Genomic DNA, 12,300 nt, shown 5'->3' on the forward strand with positions numbered 1-12,300 from the left:
GAGAACACGATAAATAGATTATAGACCTCATAGTTGGTCTATACAGGATATATAGACCTCGTAAAAGACCTCGGGGGACCTCGGTCTTTTACTCGGTCTATATATCCTGTATAGACCTCCTAACCGGTCTATAATCTATACCTATTATTAATATTAGTCGTACGATCTACGGTCTACGTTCTGCTACGTGTGTCGTTCTGCGTGTGTTTCTACGTGTGTCGTTCTACGTTCCTTTGATGCATGCATGACGAAGAGTGACAATGTCTTACCTCATTATGAATCAGTCTTCTTCTGCATTACGTCTGCATGGCTGACGTGTGTCTTACTTTGGTAGGAACTGACGAGTCCTATACTGTCGTGTCATAGCGCCATCAGTGCCACGACAGCACTGACGTGTCTCTGCTGCTTATCTCTCCATGATTGCCATTTTACATGTTCACTTCTAAATTATCCTAGAACAAACCAGATGGTGTTTCCTGCTGTGGTACACGCGAGTTGCATGGAATGAATCTTGCGTGCGTACGTTATAACAGTTCACTTGTCTATGTCCAGCTACACAACGAGATGAGGATGGTCATTGTCATTTTCTGAGCGGCGAACGGGCAGAAAGGTGAGAAAATGTCCTATTTTGACCATTTTGACCTGCCCTGGGCGAGTTCTTTAGAGAAATGTGGCTTTTTTTCTTGGTTCACTTGTCTATGTCAAGCTACACAAGGTCTCTTTTTCTTGCTTCACTTGTCTATGTCCAGGTACACAAGGAGATGAGGATGGTCATTGTCATTTTCTGAACTGCGAACGGGCAGAAAGGTGAGAAAATGTCGGATTTTGACCATTTGTGCTGAACTTTGAATTTCAATGTACCTCTCTATAACATGACCCAGCTGTAATGTCAGTAGTCGCATTGGTTACACTTTTGGTTTGCTTGTAGGACGCTAGCATCCACATTCAGTGACCCAGAATATTTAGCACTGTTGCAAATAGTTCAGTCCCAAATTGAAGATTCACGGGTAAAAAGCCCCAAACGGTGGGATAGGGTATTTTTCAGCTTTCAGCAGCCCTGGGCGAGTTCTTTCGAAAATGTGGCTCTTTTTCTTGGTTCACTTGTCTATGTCCAGGTACACAAGGAGATGAGGATGGTCATTGTCATTTTCTGAGCTGCGAACGGGCAGAAAATTGAGAAAATGTCGGATTTTGACCATTTGTGCTGACCTTTGAATTTCAATGTACCTCTCAATAACATGACCCAGCTGTAATGTCAGTAGTCGCATTGGTTTTTTTTTTGGTTTGCTTGTAGGGCGCTGGCACTCACATTCAGTGACCCAGAAAATTTGGCGCTGCTGTGAATAGTTTAGTCGCAAAGTGAAGATTCACGGGTAAAAAGCCCCAAACTGTGAGATAGGTATTCAGTCACACAAACACCAATGAACACCAGCTGCGCAAGGACATACCCAGTAATGAAGCTCCTGCTGACAAATGCTTTTGGGCTGCTGTCAAAGTTTGGAGCCTTCCAGCATGCTGTTGTACGGAGCAGATCTGACATCGCCATCGTAACAGAGACTAAACTCACCCCGGAGAAAGCCTCACTATCTGACTCCTCCATGCCGGGCTTCCACCCACCCCTCCGACTTGACCGATCTGCTCAAGGTGGCGGAGTTGCAGTCTGGGTCAGGGACTCCCTCTCCTTTGACCACCTGAGTGACATCAACTGCCATGGCCATGAGGTCATCTGGCTTCGCCTGCACCTGGACAATGGCCAGAAAGTAGTTGTATGTGCAGTGTACCGACCCGGGTCGTGCCCTGGACAAGATGTCTCTCTGCTTGAGTATCTTGACTCAGTGATGGATCAAGCTCGATCCCTCGGGAACAGCGTCGTGATAGCCGGGGATTTAAATGTTCATAATGAAAGCCGGCTATGCAGCACGAAGACTACACCGGCTGGTGAATACATGGAAGAACTCTCTGCGTTCCACGGGCTCCACCAGCACGTTACGCAACCGACACGTGGTGTCGGTTGCGTAACCCTGGACCTCATACTCAGCGACTTCTCGGAGACCTCAGTGGTGGTAAATGTACTGGACCCCATTGGAGCATCAGACCATGCCACCGTTGTGGCCACTTTTGATGCCACCCCACTCCGCGAACCACCGACTAAACGGCGCGTTTGGAGGTATGCTCAGGCAGACTGGGGCCGGCTTCGGCACTTCTACTCAACAGCAAACTGGGATATATCAGAAGACCCCGAGGCGTCGTGCAGATCAGTAACCGCTGTTGTCATGGAAGGCATGAATCGCTTCATTCCACACAAAGAACTTTCGACGAAACCAACAGATCCATCCTGGTGGACGCCGGAATGCTCAGCCGCTACCCAGGCAAAGAAGAATGCATGGAACCGTCTCAGGAGACACCCTACCTGCCACCAGCATCTCATTGACTACAATGCCAAAGTCCGAGCCTCTGCCAATTGCCTTCGTTTCGCAAAGCAGGCAGAATCTGCCAGCATCCGAGATCGGCTCAAACATGGATCACTGCGAAACAAGCAATGGTGGTCACTCCTGAAGCAAGCTGCAGGCTCTGGCCGCAGCTCGTCTATCCCTGTCCTACGCAATGCCCAGGGTAGAGAATATGTCACCAACCAGGAAAAGGCTACTTGCTTTGGAGAATTCTTTGCGAGCAAATGCAGTCTGGGTGATCAAGATCTACAGCACTCCGACCTTCCTGACCTTCCTCCTAGGTGTACATCTGCCCTGACAACTGTCCGATTTCGGGAAGCGACAGTCCAGCGCCAGCTCCGCCAGCTGGATCCAACCAAGGCTACCGGACCCGATGGCATCCCTGCCAGAGTTCTGAAGCAGTGCTCAAAAGTTTTGGCTGCACCACTTGCCAAGCTGTTCTCACTCTGTTTTCGGTGTCATGTCCAGCCCTCTCTCTGGAAAGTAGCCAGTGTGGTCCCGATACACAAGAAGCAATCTCATTCTGCTGTTAAGAACTACCGACCTGTGTCCTTGTTATCTGTTGTCTCCAAAGTCATGGAGAAGATTGTCAACACTGCCATAATCAATCATCTTGAGCATGAAAAGGCTCTGTCCATCCACCAGTACGGATTCCGGCAGGGGCTCAGCACATCTGACCTTCTCACGTCTCTCAACCACTCCTGGGTCTCCGAAGTCAACCGTGGTGGCGCAGTCCGAGTGCTGGCTGTCGACATAGCAGGAGCATTCGACAAAGTTTCACACCGAGGCGTGCTCCACAAGGCTGCGTCATATGGCATCACTGGTCCCCTCCTCAACTGGCTGTCTGACTACCTGTATGACAGGAAGTTGCAGGCAGTAGTCGGCGGAGCATCTTCAGAACCATACAAGATTGATGCTGGGGTCCCACAAGGGAGCATCCTTGGGCCCACACTGTTTTTGCTGTACGTGAATGACGCCTGCGACGTCCTACCGGAAGGGATCACTCCGGCTGTTTACGCAGATGACACCACGCTTTATGCCCACATCCCAACGCCACATGCTGTGACAGAAGTGTGCCGCAACCTCCAAGCTGGTGTGGATGCATTTGCTGAATGGGGTGCTCAGTGGCGCGTCACTTTTGAGCCAACGAAATCACAGGCCATGACTGTGTCCCGCCACCGCAGACCCTGGGAGACACCACCCATCAAGTTCAACGGCACAGCGGTCCCAGAATGCTCGCGGCTGAAGCTCCTTGGAGTGACGTTTGATGCCCATCTAACATACTCGGAGCATCTTCGAGGAACTGCAGTGCGTGCCACACAGCGAATTGGTTTCTTCCGGAAGGCATGCCATGTCCTGGACCCACCGGGCCGGGCCACAGCATACCGGGGGTTCATTCGGCCTCTAATGGAGTACTGTCCACTTGTATGGATGGGAGCTGCGGCTACCCATCTCTCACAGCTGGACCGAGTCCAGCATCGTGCCCTCACCCTGATTGGGACAGGGGCTGCAATGGACACTCTGTCCCTGCGGCGCCGTGTGGCCGGCCTCACAACTCTGTACAAGCTCCATTACATCGCAAGCCCGCCAGCTCTTGCAGCGACACGCCCAGCCAGAGCCATCGCACCCGCCATCGCGCCTGCCACACGTCGCCGCTCGGCAGCCAACCTTGCGCACGAGCTTCAACTCCAGACAGTCCTGCCTGCCAGATCGTGCAATGTTGCGCTGCGCTTTTTCCCGGAGTGCCTCATCGAAGCCTGGAATGAACTGCCAGCCACTCTCCTCCGCGATGCACCGTCTGCCAACGGGATGCAGCAGTTCAAGGTTCAGACCTACCGCTACCTGAAACGGTCGGGTTGGTCATTGGCCACGGACATCGCCCCCTAGGCTACTGCCAGTACGACCCTGTTCATGTTCTCGGAGCACTCCCTTCTCATCAAACTCCCAAACCATCTGTCTATATCTCTCTCTAACTCTCCTCTTATCTTTCGTCAAATCTGCACGGCAATCAGCCTCTACTTTCGCCTCAGCATCATGATCTTGATACTGCTATATTTGTACTTGTTTGCGTACTTGTTTGCACTCATATCTTGGAATAACAAGTTTCCTGGTTTCCTACCCCCCCCCCTCCTCTCTTTCCTACCCTTAGAGTTCTTCCTCTCCTGCTCCCCTCCCCGCCCTTCCACTCCCCATTTTGTTTCCTTTGGTGCACATGTGCAGCTGTGATGCCGAGACCCTTGGTCGGCTGAGCTTCACAGGTCCCACCCACTCCGTCCTGCTGGATATGTACCATTGTGTCGAGTTCTTCTCCTCATTTTAGTTCATCATGCAGTGAGTGTTCAATAGTAAAAAAAAAAAAAAAAAAAAGGTTATTTTTCAGCTTTCAGCAGCCCTGGGAGAGTTCTTTAGAGAAATGTGGCTGTTTTTCTTGTTGCACTTGTCTATGTCTAGCTACACAAGGAGATGAGGGTGGTCATTGTCCTTTTCTGAGCTACGAACGGGCAGAAAGGTGAGAAAATGGCGGATTTTGACCATTTGTGCTGACCTTTGAATTTCAATGTACCTCTCTATAACATGACCCAGCTGTAATGTCAGTGGTCGCATTGATGTGATTTTTGGTTTGCCTGTAGGGCGCTGGCACCCACATGCAGTGACCCAGAAAATTTGACACTGCTGTGAATAGTTTAGTCGCAAAGTGAAGGTTCATGGGTAAAAAAGCCCCAAACTGTCAGATAGGTTATTTTTCAGCTTTCGGCAGCCCTGGGCAAGTTCTTTAGAGAAATGTGGCTGTTTCATAGCCAGCAATCGCATGTCATCACGTACATTCAAAATCAACATAATTTTGCGAATCGACCTTTTTTTCAGGATCACTTTTCAACGAGGACGAACGAAGCCTAGAGGAAGAAAATCACCCTCTCCACTTCACCATCACGATACTGACATAGATACAAGATGAAACAACTAAAAAATCCACAAGAAAACTGTACGGCCATCATCGCGCTGACTTTGGTCTGACTTTGGTCTGAGAATTTCTATCACGATCAAAAATGTATGAGGAGCACTCAAAAATAAGCCACAGACGTACCTTTATCGCTCTCTACTCCTTTTTCAAGGCACAAAAGTCGACTCTCCACTTTCAAACCAGGAACCAGACATACCAGTGGTCCTTTTCAGCTGCTCCACGAGCGCAGGAAATGTCCACCAAGGGGCGCAGAGCAGCATCCATTCCAGAAAAAGAACTAAATTACGAGTGAGACTGCATGACTGAGTACAGTGCGTATCGGTTATAGTGTGGTCGTATACAAGAATATACTGCTTACAAGAATGAACACTCATTTTTTCATAATCATAACACATATTTTATGTGTATGTTTATTCTTACAAGCAGTATTATCGCATAGCAGAATATATCGGCCCTAAGAATGGATTTTGTGTAGCAAAATATGCCAGATTAGTGCAAAGTGTATCGCCTGTAGTAATAACATCTGTGCTCTGTGCATACTCAATACAATAATATTCAACACAAAAGAGAGTTATGTCCAAGGCCGTATTGGAGAATCACTTTTTCTGTCCAGTCGGACTCTTTCCTCCGACTTCTCTCGCATCCGCTGCTCCGCAGTCGCCTAGTACGACCGCGAGTCTGATTGATCCGTGTGTATCATGTGTACGTGTCCACATGCCAAACGTGCGCGCATATGGTATGTCACACGTGATTTATCGCGTGTAAGAAATATCGGCAATAAGAATCAAATGTCGTTTTTCAAACACCCACGCTATAACCGATACCTACTGTACATGAGTACATGAATGAGTACATGCAGAAAATAGTCAATTTCAGCGTTTCTGCTCCAAACAGCAACTAGCTTCGACTGGAAACAAAGATTACACCAAAGGATCAAACAACAACCATTTTCTGCAGTTTTTTGCAGATGGCTTCCTTGTGCTTGGCCCAGCACGCCAAAAATCACACCTCGGAGGAGTACAAAAATTACAAATCTCAGATGTCCTCGATTGCTGGCCATGTTCTTGGTGCAATTGTCTATGTCCGGCTACACAAGAAGATGAGGGTGGTCATTGTCATTTTCTGAGCTGCGAACGGGCAGAAAGATGAGAAAATGTCGGATTTTGACCATTCGTGCTGACCTTTGAATTTCAATGTACCTCTCTATAACGTGACCCAGCTGCATTGTCAATGGTCGCATTGATTTGATTTTGGTTTGCTTGGAGGGCGCTGGCGCCCACATTCAGTGACCCAGAAAATTTGGCGCTGCTCTGATTAGTTTTGTCGCAAAGTGAAGATTCACGGGTAAAAAGCCCCAAACTGTGAGATAGGTTATTTTTCAGCTTTCAGCCGCCCTGGGCGAGTTCTTTAGAGAAATGTCGCTCTTTTTGTTGATGCACTTGTCTATGTCCAGCTACACAAGGAGATGAGGGTGGTCATTGTCATTTTCTGGGCTGCGAACGGGCAGAAAGGTGAGAAAATGTCGGATTTTGACCATTTGTGCTGACCTTTGAATTTCAATGTAGGTCTCTAAATATAACGTGACCCAGCTGCATTGTCAATGGTCGCATTGATTTGATTTTTGGTTTGCTTGGAGGGCGCTGGCGCCCACATTCAGTGACCCAGAAAATTTGGCGCTGCTGTGAATAGTTTAGTCGCAAAGTGAAGATTCACGGGTAAAAAGCCCCAAACTGTCAGATAGGTTATTTTCAGCTTTCAGCAGGCCTGGGCGAGTTCTTTAGAGAAATGTGGCTCTTTTTGTTGGTGCACTTCTCTATGTCCAGCTACACAAGGAGATGAGGGTGGTCATTGTCATTTTCTGAGCTGCAAACGGGCAGAAAGGTGAGAAAATGTCGGAATTTGTGCTGACCTTTGAATTTCAATGTACCTCTCTATGACATGACCCAGCTGTAATGTCAGTATTCACATTGATTTGATTTTTGGTTTGCTTGGAGGGCGCTGGAACCCACATGCAGAGACCCAGAAAATTTGACACTGCTGTGAATAGTTTAGTCGCAAAGTGAAGATTCACGGGTAAAACGCCCCAAACTGTCAGATAGGTTATTTTTGAGCTTTCAGCAGCCCTGGGCGAGTTATTTAGAGAAATGTGGCTGTTTTTCTTGGTGCACTTGTCTATGTCCAGCTACACAAGGAGATGAGGATGTTCATTGTCTGTTTCTGAGTTGCGAACGGGCAGAAAGGTGAGAAAATGTCGGATTTTGACCATTTGTGCTGACCTTTGAATTTCAATGTAGGTCTCTATAACGTGACCCAGCTGCATTGTCAATGGTCGCATTGATTTGATTTTTGGTTTGCTTGGAGTACGCCGGCGCCCACATTCAGTGACCCAGAAAATTTGGCGCTGCTGTGAATAGTTTAGTCGCAAAGTGAAGATTCACGGGTAAAAAGCCCCAAACTATGAGATTGGTTATTTCTCAGCTTTCAGCCGCCCTGGGCGAGTTCATTAGAGAAATGTGGCTCTTTTTGTTGGTGCACTTGTCTATGTCCAGCTCCACAAGGAGGTGAGGGTGGTCATTGTCATTTTCTGAGCTGCAAACGGGCAGAAAGGTGAGAAAATGTCGAAATTTGTGCTGGCCTTTGAATTTCAATGTACCTCTCTATAACATGGCCCAGCTGTAATGTTAGTATTCATATATATTTGATTTTTGGTTTGCTTGTAGGGCGCTGGCACCCATATGCAGTGACCCAGAAAATTTGGCGCTGCTGTGAATAGTTTAGTCGCAAAGTGAAGATTCACGGGAAAAAGGCCCCAACTGTGAGATAGGTTATTTTTCAGCTTTCAGCAGCCCTGGGCGAGTTCTTTAGAGAAAATAATGTGGCTTTTTTCTTGGCACACTTGTCTATGTCCAGCTACACAAGGAGATGAGGGTGGGCATTGTCATTTTCTGAGCTGCGAACCGGCAGAAAGGTGAGAAAATGTCGGATATTGACCATTTGTGCTGACCTTTGAATTTCAATGTACCTCTCTATAACATGACCCAGCTGTAATGTCAGTGGTTGCATTGATGTGATTTTTGGTTTGCCTGTAGGGCGCTGGCACCTACATGCAGTGACCCAGAAAATTTGAAACTGCTGTGAATAGTTTAGTCGCAAAGTGAAGATTCACGGGTAAAAAGCCCCAAACTGTCAGATAGGTTATTTTTCAGCTTTCAGCAGCCCTGGGCGAGTTCTTTAGCCCTTTGGTGCCTGACTGAATTTTAGATTTTTCGTAGTTTTGGCTCAATTTTTTGGAAAGCCTATATCTCCGCAACTGTTTAGATGATGTAGCGAGAAAAGTATGTATTCTGAATGGCAAGACACAGCAAAATCCGATTTTTAAATTTTCAAGTCAGAAAAATTTAGAATAAGGTCAGGGTACTGCGCTGGTCCAAGAACATCTTGGTCGCCAACACCACTCAGCACGCCGAATCCACTACCTCGTCCACGGCCTCCGCCACACGCGCCACGCACGCCACGATCAGCTGTTCCATCAGCTGGCTGAGCTGGACCAGCGCCGCGAGCAATTCCTCCGCGCAGCGCGAGCGGAGCACGCCCACGAACTGGCTGCGCTTGCCCTCGCCCTACAGCTTCTTGAAGCTCATCGTCGGAAATTTTGTCGTCGTCTGAAAAGCTGCCGCTCTCAAGAAATTCGGCGAAAACCAAATTATCGTTGAGTCGGTCTTCCTCATCTGATGACGGCAGGTTTCCGTCAGAGAAAAGAGCGTCAGATTATTCACCATCGTCGTCTTCTGATTCTTCTTCTACAGAGGCATCATCGGCCTCCAGCTCTTCGAACAACTCAAGCGCTCTGGGAGCATCCATGACGGAGGTCAGCTGTAGTAGCCATGAACTGTACTAGTCGAAAACGAAGCGAAACGGCAACGTTTTGTTCATGTTGCGGGATGCTTGCGTAGGCTGCCACGCTCGATTGACTTCCGCTGATCTGCGCGATCGTCGTTGATCACGACTCGACTTTTTCAAATGCAACCCCCCTACTTTCTCTATTGCTATCTACAGGCCAGCTACTGAATGGTCTCTGTACAAAACATCAGGCACCTGCGATGTACGAGACTGGCTCTGTGCTCGATTTTAGTATGCACTGTCAGCATAGGTCGAAATCGACCTACCGGCACCTAAGGGTTAGACAAATGTGGCTGTTTTTGTTGGTGCACTTGTCTATGTCCAGCTACACAAGGAGTTGAGGATGTTCATTGTCGTTTTCTGAGTTGCGAACGGGCAGAAAGGTGAGAAAATGTCGGATTTTGACCATTTGTGCTGACCTTTGAATTTCAATGTACCTCTCTATAACATGACCCAGCTGTAATGTCAGTGGTTGCATTGATGTGATTTTTGGTTTGCTCGTAGGGCGCTGGCACCCACTTTCAGTGACCTAGAAAATTCTGCACTGCTGCAAATAGTTTAAGGAGGTTCGCGACGGTTAGCGCCATGTTGGATTTCTGAATTTTTTTCTGAAAAATAATGCCTTTCGGATTGGAAAAATGGGACGCGATCATGCACAGAAAATAGTTTGACCATGACTTCGCAGCGCGTGCTCGAGTCGAGAAAAGATTTGAGGAAGAAGCTCAGCCACTAGTGGACTTGCGGATTTGTTTTGACATTGGCGGTTTTTGGATAGCTCGGTTCTCCTGCCGACGTGTCGTGGAGATGAAGACGCGGGAGAGTAATCCGTCACCCACGACGCGGCCTCTCATTCTGCGTACTGGACGATGCAAGAAGCCGAGGAGGGGGACGCTTCGCAAACTCAAACGATCGATCGAGTTCCTGAAAAACGGAAAGGACGATCTCCATCACTAACGCCACTGGATTCGACTCCCGCGAAGAGGTCGTTCAGTGCCCCTCTTCACGGTCGACGAATCGTTCATCTCAGGTATCTGGCTGTGGGATTGTCTGCGTGCCAGAATCCTGGATGTGGCAAACCTCTGGCGCTCATTGATTGCGTTGAAGAGAAGAGGTACGACCTAGGCAGCGTACTTGTCATTCCGTGTCAGCAGTGTGGGATGGAGAATTTTATAGATACAGATAGCCCTGTAACTGCTCAACACCCTGGGCCCCCGTGCTTCCACAAGCAACACCAAAGCTGCTTTGGGTAAGTGCGTTTTTCAATCTCATAAGATTTATTCATGATATTTGCGAGTCATTGCCACCCTATGGCTATGGAAATGTTTGAGCACACTGTATGCGCGGCGGCCGCGAGCGTCTGTGTGTTTGCATAGACCCGCATGTTTGTGCATGTGTGCACCATACGCATGTATGAACATGCACATGCATATGCGCTCATGTGGACGTGCCCTCGCACACATACTATACACACGTGCTTGACCGCTCCCAGGGCATGTTGGTGTGACATGTGTATGCGGGCATCTCCACTCATGCACATGAGTGTGCACATGCATGTGGGTGGGCACGCACACGTGCGTGAATGCATGTGTGTGTACGCGCGCGTGTGTTCTATTGCGTGTGAGAGCATGCATGTGTGTGTGTGTGTGTGTGTGTGTGTGTGTGTGTGTGTGTGTCCTCAGGCAGTGTTGGGGACGGTTTGAACTTTTTAGCTCTCGTCCTTTGGCAGTTTTTTCGTCCAAAGTTCTTTCTCCGTGGGACGACTCTGGGCTTCCAGGGTCGTCCCAAGGGCGGTGGCCCTTGACTGCGCGCGTGGGAGCTCACGACGTCAAGACTGGGTGGTTTCCTGTTGCCACCACTTGTCGTCGTCCTGCGCGCGCCCGTTCGTGTAGATTGGCTCTCTACTCGGACGTCTATCTAGTAAGCCCTTAGTACAATGGCGAGAAAGGAGACGAGGAGAAAGAGGAGACGGAGGTCGTGGATAAAATTTGGCTCGTGGAATGTCCGCAGTCTGGTGAATTGTGATGGCCCAGTTGAGACGGCGACAACTCGAAATTTGAATTTGAAAAATTCAAACCAAGTGAATTGCATCGTGGAAGATAGGAAGATCAACATCGTCGTTCGCGAAGCTCGACGACTTGGTATCGAGACCCTTGGACTCCAAGAGACGAAGTGGTTTGGCAACAATGTATACAATGTTGAGGATGCTGTTGTTGTTGCTTCTGGTCGACCGACACCCGTGGAAAATTTCGCTCGTGGCGAGGGAGTCGCGCTCGTGATGCGGGGCCGCTCAGCGCTGGCGTTTGCAGCAGGCGGCCGACAGTGGACAGCTGTGTCTTCTCGTGTGATGGTCGTAAAGTTGCAGTTTGCTCTGGAGTCTGGCAAGTCGCAGTGGGTTCATGTTCTTGTTTGCTACGCTCCCACTTTCCGCAGTAGTCGTGATGAAAAATTCAAATTTTTCAATTCGCTTGAACACGTGCTTCTGTCAATTCCGGTCTCTGATAAACTCATCGTACTCGGAGACTTCAATGCTCGAGTTGGTTCAGGGCAGCGTGATGACGAGTGGCACAGAGTTCGCGGTCCTTTTGGTACTGGAGCTATGAATGAGTCTGGTGAACGTTTACTCTTGTTCTTGGCTCTGCATGGTCTGCAAATCTGTAACACCTGGTTCAAGAAGCGGGACGCAGAACTGCACACATGGCAACACCCACGCTCGCAGGCATGGCACTGTATCGACTTTGTCTTCACTAGGCGAGCGGATCGTGCCAACTGCATGGACTGTCATGTTGTTCGCCGTGCAGAGTGTAGCACTGATCACAGATTGGTGTGTCTGACCTATCGCCTTCCGGCACCAGTCCACCGCCAGCGCCTGCCACCGCGAAACCCTGGGAAACGTAGCGTGTTCGATGTAAGCCAATTGAAGACGTGTACGGGTATGAGTGAGGAGGAGCGGGAAGTTGTTGAGTGCAACAGGGCAGTGTACCGAAGTGC

General features: G+C 48.8%; 1 long non-coding RNA gene across 1 annotated transcript in view; it reads left to right on the top strand.

The window, feature by feature from the left end:
- The first annotated feature begins 550 nt into the window (after window positions 1-550).
- Window positions 551-12,300, top strand: part of LOC135828606 (uncharacterized) — a 36,546-nt gene continuing 24,796 nt past the window's right edge. The window contains exon 1 of the long non-coding RNA XR_010555722.1: window positions 551-610. This is a non-coding gene — a long non-coding RNA (uncharacterized LOC135828606). The remainder of the gene's footprint in view (window positions 611-12,300) is intronic.

This window comes from Sycon ciliatum, chromosome 12, assembly GCF_964019385.1.
Source record: "Sycon ciliatum chromosome 12, ocSycCili1.1, whole genome shotgun sequence".
Classification (NCBI taxonomy): domain Eukaryota; kingdom Metazoa; phylum Porifera; class Calcarea; order Leucosolenida; family Sycettidae; genus Sycon; species Sycon ciliatum.